This window comes from Ambystoma mexicanum, unplaced genomic scaffold (genome assembly GCF_040938575.1).
Source record: "Ambystoma mexicanum isolate Mex_15411 unplaced genomic scaffold, UKY_AmexF1_1 Mex_scaf10, whole genome shotgun sequence".
NCBI lineage: Eukaryota > Metazoa > Chordata > Amphibia > Caudata > Ambystomatidae > Ambystoma > Ambystoma mexicanum.
The window spans coordinates 2,622,501-2,630,000 of record NW_027182325.1 but is presented as its reverse complement, the minus strand read 5'-3'; the positions used below and the strand labels follow the sequence as shown (position 1 = coordinate 2,630,000).

Below are 7,500 nucleotides of genomic sequence, written 5' to 3'. Positions count from 1 at the left end.
CCCGACACTGCTTAGCTTCCGAGATCAGACGAGATCGGGCGCAATCAGTGTGGTGTGGCCGTAGGCTCTGGGCCTAGTGAGTTTTGTACTTTTAAGCATCTAGTCAGCTAGACCTTGCAATTTTGAAAGGCAATTGAGAAATGGCTCACTTCCTGAACTTGGAGCACAAAAAAGCCTACAGCACCTGGTATTCCCAGGCGGTCTCCCATCCAGGTACTAACGAGGCCCGACACTGCTTAGCTTCCGAGATCAGACGAGATCGGGCGCATTCAGTGTGGTGTGGCCGTAGGCTCTGGTTCTTGTGAGTTTTGTACTTTTAAGCATCTAGTCGGCTAGACCTTGCAGTTTTGAAAGGCAATTGAGAAATGGCTCACTTCCTGAACTTGGAGTACAAAAAAGCCTACAGCACCTGGTATTCCCAGGCGGTCTTCCATCCAGGTACTAACTAGGCCCGACACTGCTTAGCTTCTGAGATCAGACGAGATCAGGCACATTCAGTGTGGTGTGGCCGTAGGCTCTGGGCCTAGTGAGTTTTGTACTTTTAAGCATCTAGTCGGCTAGACCTTGCAGTTTTAAAAGGCAATTGAGAAAGGGCTCACTTCCTGAACTTGGAGCACAAAAAAGCCTACAGCACCTGGTATTCCCAGGCGGTCTCCCATCCAGGTACTAACTAGGCCTGACACTGCTTAACTTCCGAGATCAGACGAGATCGGGTGCATTCAGTGTGGTGTGGCCGTAGGCTCTAGGAATGCTAAGAATATTACTCTTATGCATTTGCATTTAGTAAGCTAAGCCATGCAGCCACTTGCAACATGATACCACGCTCATCGCTCATCGCTCGATCAGGCGAGATATATAAGACTGGTGGGCCCATTCAGGACTCCTATGTCTGGTAGGATAACTTTAATTCATCCATCCTGTGTCTGTTGCAGGGAGGTGGAGAGAACAATCAACACAATAATGGTTTTCTTTCATGCCTCTTGAAGGACTCAATATTCTCTGTACTGCATTACATGTGAAAGTCGATTTATTACCCATGAACACACTACCTGTATGCTAATTCTATGTAAAAAGGTAGCTCCAGCCCTCATGATGTTGTCCAACATTTCCGCTATAAAACGGGATACAATTATTTTGGAAACATACCAAATTTGAAAAATAATTGAGAAGTTGCGCAATTACTAATCATGGAGCACAAAAAAAGCCTACAGCACCTGGTATTCCCAGGCAGTCTCCCATCCAGGTACTAACTAGGCCCGACCCTGCTTAACTTCCGAGATCGGGCGCATTCAGTGTGGTGTGGCCGTAGGCTCTGGGCCTAGTGAGTTTGTACTTTTAAGCATCTAGTCGGCTAGACCTTGCAGTTTTGAAAGGCAATTGTGAAATGGCTCACTTCCTGAACTTGGAGCACAAAAAAGCCTACAGCACCTGGTATTCCCAGGTGGTCTCCCATCCAGGTACTAACTAGGCCCGACACTGCTTAGCTTCTGAGATCAGACGAGATCAGGCGCATTCAGTGTGGTGTGGCCGTAGGCTCTGGGCCTAGTGAGTTTTGTACTTTTAAGCATCTAGTCGGCTAGACCTTGCAGTTTTGAAAGGCAATTGAGAAATGGCTCACTTCCTGAACTTGGAGTACAAAAAAGCCTACAGCACCTGGTATTCCCAGGCGGTCTCCCATCCAGGTACTAACTAGGCCCAACACTGCTTAGCTTCTGAGATCAGACGAGATCAGGCGCATTCAGTGTGGTGTGGCCGTAGGCTCTGGGCCTAGTGAGTGTTGTACTTTTAAGCATCTAGTCGGCTAGACCTTGCAGTTTTAAAAGGCAATTGAGAAAGGGCTCACTTCCTGAACTTGGAGCACAAAAAAGCCTACAGCACCTGGTATTCCCAGGCGGTCTCCCATCCAGGTACTAACTAGGCCTGACACTGCTTAACTTCCGAGATCAGACGAGATCGGGTGCATTCAGTGTGGTGTGGCCGTAGGCTCTAGGAATGCTAAGAATATTACTCTTATGCATTTGCATTTAGTAAGCTAAGCCATGCAGCCACTTGCAACATGATACCACGCTCATCGCTCGATCAGGCGAGATATATAAGACTGGTGGGCCCATTCAGGACTCCTATGTCTGGTAGGATAACTTTAATTCATCCATCCTGTGTCTGTTGCAGGGAGGTGGAGAGAACAATCAACACAATAATGGTTTTCTTTCATGCCTCTTGAAGGACTCAATATTCTCTGTACTGCATTACATGTGAAAGTCGATTTATTACCCATGAACACACTACCTGTATGCTAATTCTATGTAAAAAGGTAGCTCCAGCAGCCCTCATGATGTTGTCCAACATTTCCGCTATAAAACGGGATACAATTATTTTGGAAACATACCAAATTTGAAAAATAATTGAGAAGTTGCGCAATTACTAATCATGGAGCACAAAAAAGCCTACAGCACCTGGTATTCCCAGGCAGTCTCCCATCCAGGTACTAACTAGGCCTGACCCTGCTTAGCTTCTGAGATCAGGCACATTCAGTGTGGTGTGGCTGTAGGCTCTGGGCCTAGTGAGTTTTGTACTTTTAAGCATCTAGTCGGCTAGACCTTGCAGTTTTGAAAGGCAAATGTGAAATGGCTCACTTCCTGAACTTGGAGCACAAAAAAGCCTACAGCACCTGGTATTCCCAGGTGGTCTCCCATCCAGGTACTAACTAGGCCCGACACTGCTTAGCTTCCGAGATCAGACGAGATCGGGCGCAATCAGTGTGGTGTGGCCGTAGGCTCTGGGCCTAGTGAGTTTTGTACTTTTAAGCATCTAGTCAGCTAGACCTTGCAGTTTTGAAAGGCAATTGAGAAATGGCTCACTTCCTGAACTTGGAGCACAAAAAAGCCTACAGCACCTGGTATTCCCAGGCGGTCTCCCATCCAGGTACTAACGAGGCCCGACACTGCTTAGCTTCCGAGATCAGACGAGATCGGGCGCATTCAGTGTGGTGTGGCCGTAGGCTCTGGTTCTTGTGAGTTTTGTACTTTTAAGCATCTAGTCGGCTAGACCTTGCAGTTTTGAAAGGCAATTGAGAAATGGCTCACTTCCTGAACTTGGAGTACAAAAAAGCCTACAGCACCTGGTATTCCCAGGCGGTCTTCCATCCAGGTACTAACTAGGCCCGACACTGCTTAGCTTCTGAGATCAGACGAGATCAGGCACATTCAGTGTGGTGTGGCCGTAGGCTCTGGGCCTAGTGAGTTTTGTACTTTTAAGCATCTAGTCGGCTAGACCTTGCAGTTTTAAAAGGCAATTGAGAAAGGGCTCACTTCCTGAACTTGGAGCACAAAAAAGCCTACAGCACCTGGTATTCCCAGGCGGTCTCCCATCCAGGTACTAACCAGGCCTGACACTGCTTAACTTCCGAGATCAGTCGAGATCGGGTGCATTCAGTGTGGTGTGGCCGTAGGCTCTAGGAATGCTAAGAATATTACTCTTATGCATTTGCATTTAGTAAGCTAAGCCATGCAGCCACTTGCAACATGATACCACGCTCATCGCTCGATCAGGCTCGATCAGGCGAGATATATAAGACTGGTGGGCCCATTCAGGACTCCTATGTCTGGTAGGATAACTTTAATTCATCCATCCTGTGTCTGTTGCAGGGAGGTGGAGAGAACAATCAACACAATAATGGTTTTCTTTCATGCCTCTTGAAGGACTCAATATTCTCTGTACTGCATTACATGTGAAAGTCGATTTATTACCCATGAACACACTACCTGTATGCTAATTCTATGTAAAAAGGTAGCTCCAGCCCTCATGATGTTGTCCAACATTTCCGCTATAAAACGGGATACAATTATTTTGGAAACATACCAAATTTGAAAAATAATTGAGAAGTTGCGCAATTACTAATCATGGAGCACAAAAAAAGCCTACAGCACCTGGTATTCCCAGGCAGTCTCCCATCCAGGTACTAACTAGGCCCGACCCTGCTTAACTTCCGAGATCGGGCGCATTCAGTGTGGTGTGGCCGTAGGCTCTGGGCCTAGTGAGTTTGTACTTTTAAGCATCTAGTCGGCTAGACCTTGCAGTTTTGAAAGGCAATTGTGAAATGGCTCACTTCCTGAACTTGGAGCACAAAAAAGCCTACAGCACCTGGTATTCCCAGGTGGTCTCCCATCCAGGTACTAACTAGGCCCGACACTGCTTAGCTTCCGAGATCAGACGAGATCGGGCGCATTCAGTGTGGTGTGGCCGTAGGCTCTGGGCCTAGTGAGTTTTGTACTTTTAAGCATCTAGTCGGCTAGACCTTGCAGTTTTGAAAGGCAATTGAGAAATGGCTCACTTCCTGAACTTGGAGTACAAAAAAGCCTACAGCACCTGGTATTCCCAGGCGGTCTCCCATCCAGGTACTAACTAGGCCCGACACTGCTTAGCTTCTGAGATCAGACGAGATCAGGCGCATTCAGTGTGGTGTGGCCGTAGGCTCTGGGCCTAGTGAGTGTTGTACTTTTAAGCATCTAGTCGGCTAGACCTTGCAGTTTTAAAAGGCAATTGAGAAAGGGCTCACTTCCTGAACTTGGAGCACAAAAAAGCCTACAGCACCTGGTATTCCCAGGCAGTCTCCCATCCAGGTACTAACTAGGCCTGACACTGCTTAACTTCCGAGATCAGACGAGATCGGGTGCATTCAGTGTGGTGTGGCCGTAGGCTCTAGGAATGCTAAGAATATTACTCTTATGCATTTGCATTTAGTAAGCTAAGCCATGCAGCCACTTGCAACATGATACCACGCTCATCGCTCGATCAGGCGAGATATATAAGACTGGTGGGCCCATTCAGGACTCCTATGTCTGGTAGGATAACTTTAATTCATCCATCCTGTGTCTGTTGCAGGGAGGTGGAGAGAACAATCAACACAATAATGGTTTTCTTTCATGCCTCTTGAAGGACTCAATATTCTCTGTACTGCATTACATGTGAAAGTCGATTTATTACCCATGAACACACTACCTGTATGCTAATTCTATGTAAAAAGGTAGCTCCAGCCCTCATGATGTTGTCCAACATTTCCGCTATAAAACGGGATACAATTATTTTGGAAACATACCAAATTTGAAAAATAATTGAGAAGTTGCGCAATTACTAATCATGGAGCACAAAAAAGCCTACAGCACCTGGTATTCCCAGGCAGTCTCCCATCCAGGTACTAACTAGGCCTGACCCTGCTTAGCTTCTGAGATCAGGCACATTCAGTGTGGTGTGGCCGTAGGCTCTGGGCCTAGTGAGTTTTGTACTTTTAAGCATCTAGTCGGCTAGACCTTGCAGTTTTGAAAGGCAATTGTGAAATGGCTCACTTCCTGAACTTGGAGCACAAAAAAGCCTACAGCACCTGGTATTCCCAGGTGGTCTCCCATCCAGGTACTAACTAGGCCCGACACTGCTTAGCTTCCGAGATCAGACGAGATCGGGCGCAATCAGTGTGGTGTGGCCGTAGGCTCTGGGCCTAGTGAGTTTTGTACTTTTAAGCATCTAGTCAGCTAGACCTTGCAGTTTTGAAAGGCAATTGAGAAATGGCTCACTTCCTGAACTTGGAGCACAAAAAAGCCTACAGCACCTGGTATTCCCAGGCGGTCTCCCATCCAGGTACTAACGAGGCCCGACACTGCTTAGCTTCCGAGATCAGACGAGATCGGGCGCATTCAGTGTGGTGTGGCCGTAGGCTCTGGTTCTTGTGAGTTTTGTACTTTTAAGCATCTAGTCGGCTAGACCTTGCAGTTTTGAAAGGCAATTGAGAAATGGCTCACTTCCTGAACTTGGAGTACAAAAAAGCCTACAGCACCTGGTATTCCCAGGCGGTCTTCCATCCAGGTACTAACTAGGCCCGACACTGCTTAGCTTCTGAGATCAGACGAGATCAGGCACATTCAGTGTGGTGTGGCCGTAGGCTCTGGGCCTAGTGAGTTTTGTACTTTTAAGCATCTAGTCGGCTAGACCTTGCAGTTTTAAAAGGCAATTGAGAAAGGGCTCACTTCCTGAACTTGGAGCACAAAAAAGACTACAGCACCTGGTATTCCCAGGCGGTCTCCCATCCAGGTACTAACTAGGCCTGACACTGCTTAACTTCCGAGATCAGTCGAGATCGGGTGCATTCAGTGTGGTGTGGCCGTAGGCTCTAGGAATGCTAAGAATATTACTCTTATGCATTTGCATTTAGTAAGCTAAGCCATGCAGCCACTTGCAACATGATACCACGCTCATCGCTCGATCAGGCTCGATCAGGCGAGATATATAAGACTGGTGGGCCCATTCAGGACTCCTATGTCTGGTAGGATAACTTTAATTCATCCATCCTGTGTCTGTTGCAGGGAGGTGGAGAGAACAATCAACACAATAATGGTTTTCTTTCATGCCTCTTGAAGGACTCAATATTCTCTGTACTGCATTACATGTGAAAGTCGATTTATTACCCATGAACACACTACCTGTATGCTAATTCTATGTAAAAAGGTAGCTCCAGCCCTCATGATGTTGTCCAACATTTCCGCTATAAAACGGGATACAATTATTTTGGAAACATACCAAATTTGAAAAATAATTGAGAAGTTGCGCAATTACTAATCATGGAGCACAAAAAAAGCCTACAGCACCTGGTATTCCCAGGCAGTCTCCCATCCAGGTACTAACTAGGCCCGACCCTGCTTAGCTTCCGAGATCGGGCGCATTCAGTGTGGTGTGGCCGTAGGCTCTGGGCCTAGTGAGTTTGTACTTTTAAGCATCTAGTCGGCTAGACCTTGCAGTTTTGAAAGGCAATTGTGAAATGGCTCACTTCCTGAACTTGGAGCACAAAAAAGCCTACAGCACCTGGTATTCCCAGGTGGTCTCCCATCCAGGTACTAACTAGGCCCGACACTGCTTAGCTTCCGAGATCAGACAAGATCGGGCGCATTCAGTGTGGTGTGGCCGTAGGCTCTGGGCCTAGTGAGTTTTGTACTTTTAAGCATCTAGTCGGCTAGACCTTGCAGTTTTGAAAGGCAATTGAGAAATGGCTCACTTCCTGAACTTGGAGTACAAAAAAGCCTACAGCACCTGGTATTCCCAGGCGGTCTCCCATCCAGGTACTAACTAGGCCCGACACTGCTTAGCTTCTGAGATCAGACGAGATCAGGCGCATTCAGTGTGGTGTGGCCGTAGGCTCTGGGCCTAGTGAGTGTTGTACTTTTAAGCATCTAGTCGGCTAGACCTTGCAGTTTTAAAAGGCAATTGAGAAAGGGCTCACTTCCTGAACTTGGAGCACAAAAAAGCCTACAGCACCTGGTATTCCCAGGCGGTCTCCCATCCAGGTACTAACTAGGCCTGACACTGCTTAACTTCCGAGATCAGTCGAGATCGGGTGCATTCAGTGTGGTGTGGCCGTAGGCTCTAGGAATGCTAAGAATATTACTCTTATGCATTTGCATTTAGTAAGCTAAGCCATGCAGCCACTTGCAACATGATACCACGCTCATCGCTCGA

The 7,500-nt window shown here is 47.2% G+C and overlaps 21 non-coding genes and 5 pseudogenes across 21 annotated transcripts in view; all 26 read right to left on the bottom strand.

The window, feature by feature from the left end:
* LOC138537112 (5S ribosomal RNA) overlaps nt 1-66 on the bottom strand; it is a 119-nt gene extending 53 nt beyond the window's left edge. Inside the window, exon 1 of the ribosomal RNA XR_011285260.1 lies at nt 1-66. This exon is cut by the window's left edge and continues 53 nt beyond it. This is a non-coding gene — a ribosomal RNA (5S ribosomal RNA).
* Nucleotides 67-172: 106 nt separating this feature from the next.
* LOC138550420 (5S ribosomal RNA) lies at nt 173-291 on the bottom strand. The gene has a single exon (XR_011294172.1). It is a non-coding gene; the product is annotated as a 5S ribosomal RNA (ribosomal RNA).
* Nucleotides 292-397: 106 nt separating this feature from the next.
* Nucleotides 398-516, bottom strand: LOC138540075 (5S ribosomal RNA). The gene has a single exon (XR_011288133.1). It is a non-coding gene; the product is annotated as a 5S ribosomal RNA (ribosomal RNA).
* A 106-nt stretch (nt 517-622) lies between these two features.
* Nucleotides 623-741, bottom strand: LOC138549182 (5S ribosomal RNA). Its single transcript, XR_011292967.1, has one exon. It is a non-coding gene; the product is annotated as a 5S ribosomal RNA (ribosomal RNA).
* Nucleotides 742-1,202: 461 nt separating this feature from the next.
* Nucleotides 1,203-1,311, bottom strand: LOC138543137 (5S ribosomal RNA; annotated as a pseudogene).
* A 105-nt stretch (nt 1,312-1,416) lies between these two features.
* LOC138537727 (5S ribosomal RNA) lies at nt 1,417-1,535 on the bottom strand. Its single transcript, XR_011285854.1, has one exon. It is a non-coding gene; the product is annotated as a 5S ribosomal RNA (ribosomal RNA).
* Nucleotides 1,536-1,641: 106 nt separating this feature from the next.
* Nucleotides 1,642-1,760, bottom strand: LOC138537941 (5S ribosomal RNA). The gene has a single exon (XR_011286059.1). It is a non-coding gene; the product is annotated as a 5S ribosomal RNA (ribosomal RNA).
* A 106-nt stretch (nt 1,761-1,866) lies between these two features.
* LOC138549181 (5S ribosomal RNA) lies at nt 1,867-1,985 on the bottom strand. The gene has a single exon (XR_011292966.1). It is a non-coding gene; the product is annotated as a 5S ribosomal RNA (ribosomal RNA).
* A 456-nt stretch (nt 1,986-2,441) lies between these two features.
* On the bottom strand, nt 2,442-2,550 carry LOC138546748 (5S ribosomal RNA; annotated as a pseudogene).
* A 106-nt stretch (nt 2,551-2,656) lies between these two features.
* On the bottom strand, nt 2,657-2,775 carry LOC138548128 (5S ribosomal RNA). Its single transcript, XR_011291942.1, has one exon. It is a non-coding gene; the product is annotated as a 5S ribosomal RNA (ribosomal RNA).
* A 106-nt stretch (nt 2,776-2,881) lies between these two features.
* On the bottom strand, nt 2,882-3,000 carry LOC138550419 (5S ribosomal RNA). Its single transcript, XR_011294171.1, has one exon. It is a non-coding gene; the product is annotated as a 5S ribosomal RNA (ribosomal RNA).
* A 106-nt stretch (nt 3,001-3,106) lies between these two features.
* On the bottom strand, nt 3,107-3,225 carry LOC138540074 (5S ribosomal RNA). The gene has a single exon (XR_011288132.1). It is a non-coding gene; the product is annotated as a 5S ribosomal RNA (ribosomal RNA).
* A 106-nt stretch (nt 3,226-3,331) lies between these two features.
* Nucleotides 3,332-3,450, bottom strand: LOC138548552 (5S ribosomal RNA). The gene has a single exon (XR_011292350.1). It is a non-coding gene; the product is annotated as a 5S ribosomal RNA (ribosomal RNA).
* A 464-nt stretch (nt 3,451-3,914) lies between these two features.
* On the bottom strand, nt 3,915-4,023 carry LOC138543136 (5S ribosomal RNA; annotated as a pseudogene).
* A 105-nt stretch (nt 4,024-4,128) lies between these two features.
* Nucleotides 4,129-4,247, bottom strand: LOC138550450 (5S ribosomal RNA). Its single transcript, XR_011294202.1, has one exon. It is a non-coding gene; the product is annotated as a 5S ribosomal RNA (ribosomal RNA).
* A 106-nt stretch (nt 4,248-4,353) lies between these two features.
* Nucleotides 4,354-4,472, bottom strand: LOC138543777 (5S ribosomal RNA). Its single transcript, XR_011290640.1, has one exon. It is a non-coding gene; the product is annotated as a 5S ribosomal RNA (ribosomal RNA).
* A 106-nt stretch (nt 4,473-4,578) lies between these two features.
* Nucleotides 4,579-4,697, bottom strand: LOC138537543 (5S ribosomal RNA). Its single transcript, XR_011285675.1, has one exon. It is a non-coding gene; the product is annotated as a 5S ribosomal RNA (ribosomal RNA).
* Nucleotides 4,698-5,150: 453 nt separating this feature from the next.
* On the bottom strand, nt 5,151-5,259 carry LOC138546701 (5S ribosomal RNA; annotated as a pseudogene).
* A 106-nt stretch (nt 5,260-5,365) lies between these two features.
* Nucleotides 5,366-5,484, bottom strand: LOC138548127 (5S ribosomal RNA). The gene has a single exon (XR_011291941.1). It is a non-coding gene; the product is annotated as a 5S ribosomal RNA (ribosomal RNA).
* Nucleotides 5,485-5,590: 106 nt separating this feature from the next.
* On the bottom strand, nt 5,591-5,709 carry LOC138550418 (5S ribosomal RNA). Its single transcript, XR_011294170.1, has one exon. It is a non-coding gene; the product is annotated as a 5S ribosomal RNA (ribosomal RNA).
* A 106-nt stretch (nt 5,710-5,815) lies between these two features.
* On the bottom strand, nt 5,816-5,934 carry LOC138540073 (5S ribosomal RNA). Its single transcript, XR_011288131.1, has one exon. It is a non-coding gene; the product is annotated as a 5S ribosomal RNA (ribosomal RNA).
* A 106-nt stretch (nt 5,935-6,040) lies between these two features.
* On the bottom strand, nt 6,041-6,159 carry LOC138541402 (5S ribosomal RNA). Its single transcript, XR_011289410.1, has one exon. It is a non-coding gene; the product is annotated as a 5S ribosomal RNA (ribosomal RNA).
* A 464-nt stretch (nt 6,160-6,623) lies between these two features.
* LOC138543642 (5S ribosomal RNA) lies at nt 6,624-6,732 on the bottom strand (annotated as a pseudogene).
* A 105-nt stretch (nt 6,733-6,837) lies between these two features.
* Nucleotides 6,838-6,956, bottom strand: LOC138551201 (5S ribosomal RNA). Its single transcript, XR_011294931.1, has one exon. It is a non-coding gene; the product is annotated as a 5S ribosomal RNA (ribosomal RNA).
* Nucleotides 6,957-7,062: 106 nt separating this feature from the next.
* Nucleotides 7,063-7,181, bottom strand: LOC138543766 (5S ribosomal RNA). Its single transcript, XR_011290639.1, has one exon. It is a non-coding gene; the product is annotated as a 5S ribosomal RNA (ribosomal RNA).
* A 106-nt stretch (nt 7,182-7,287) lies between these two features.
* LOC138538851 (5S ribosomal RNA) lies at nt 7,288-7,406 on the bottom strand. The gene has a single exon (XR_011286937.1). It is a non-coding gene; the product is annotated as a 5S ribosomal RNA (ribosomal RNA).
* Nucleotides 7,407-7,500: the final 94 nt, after the last annotated feature.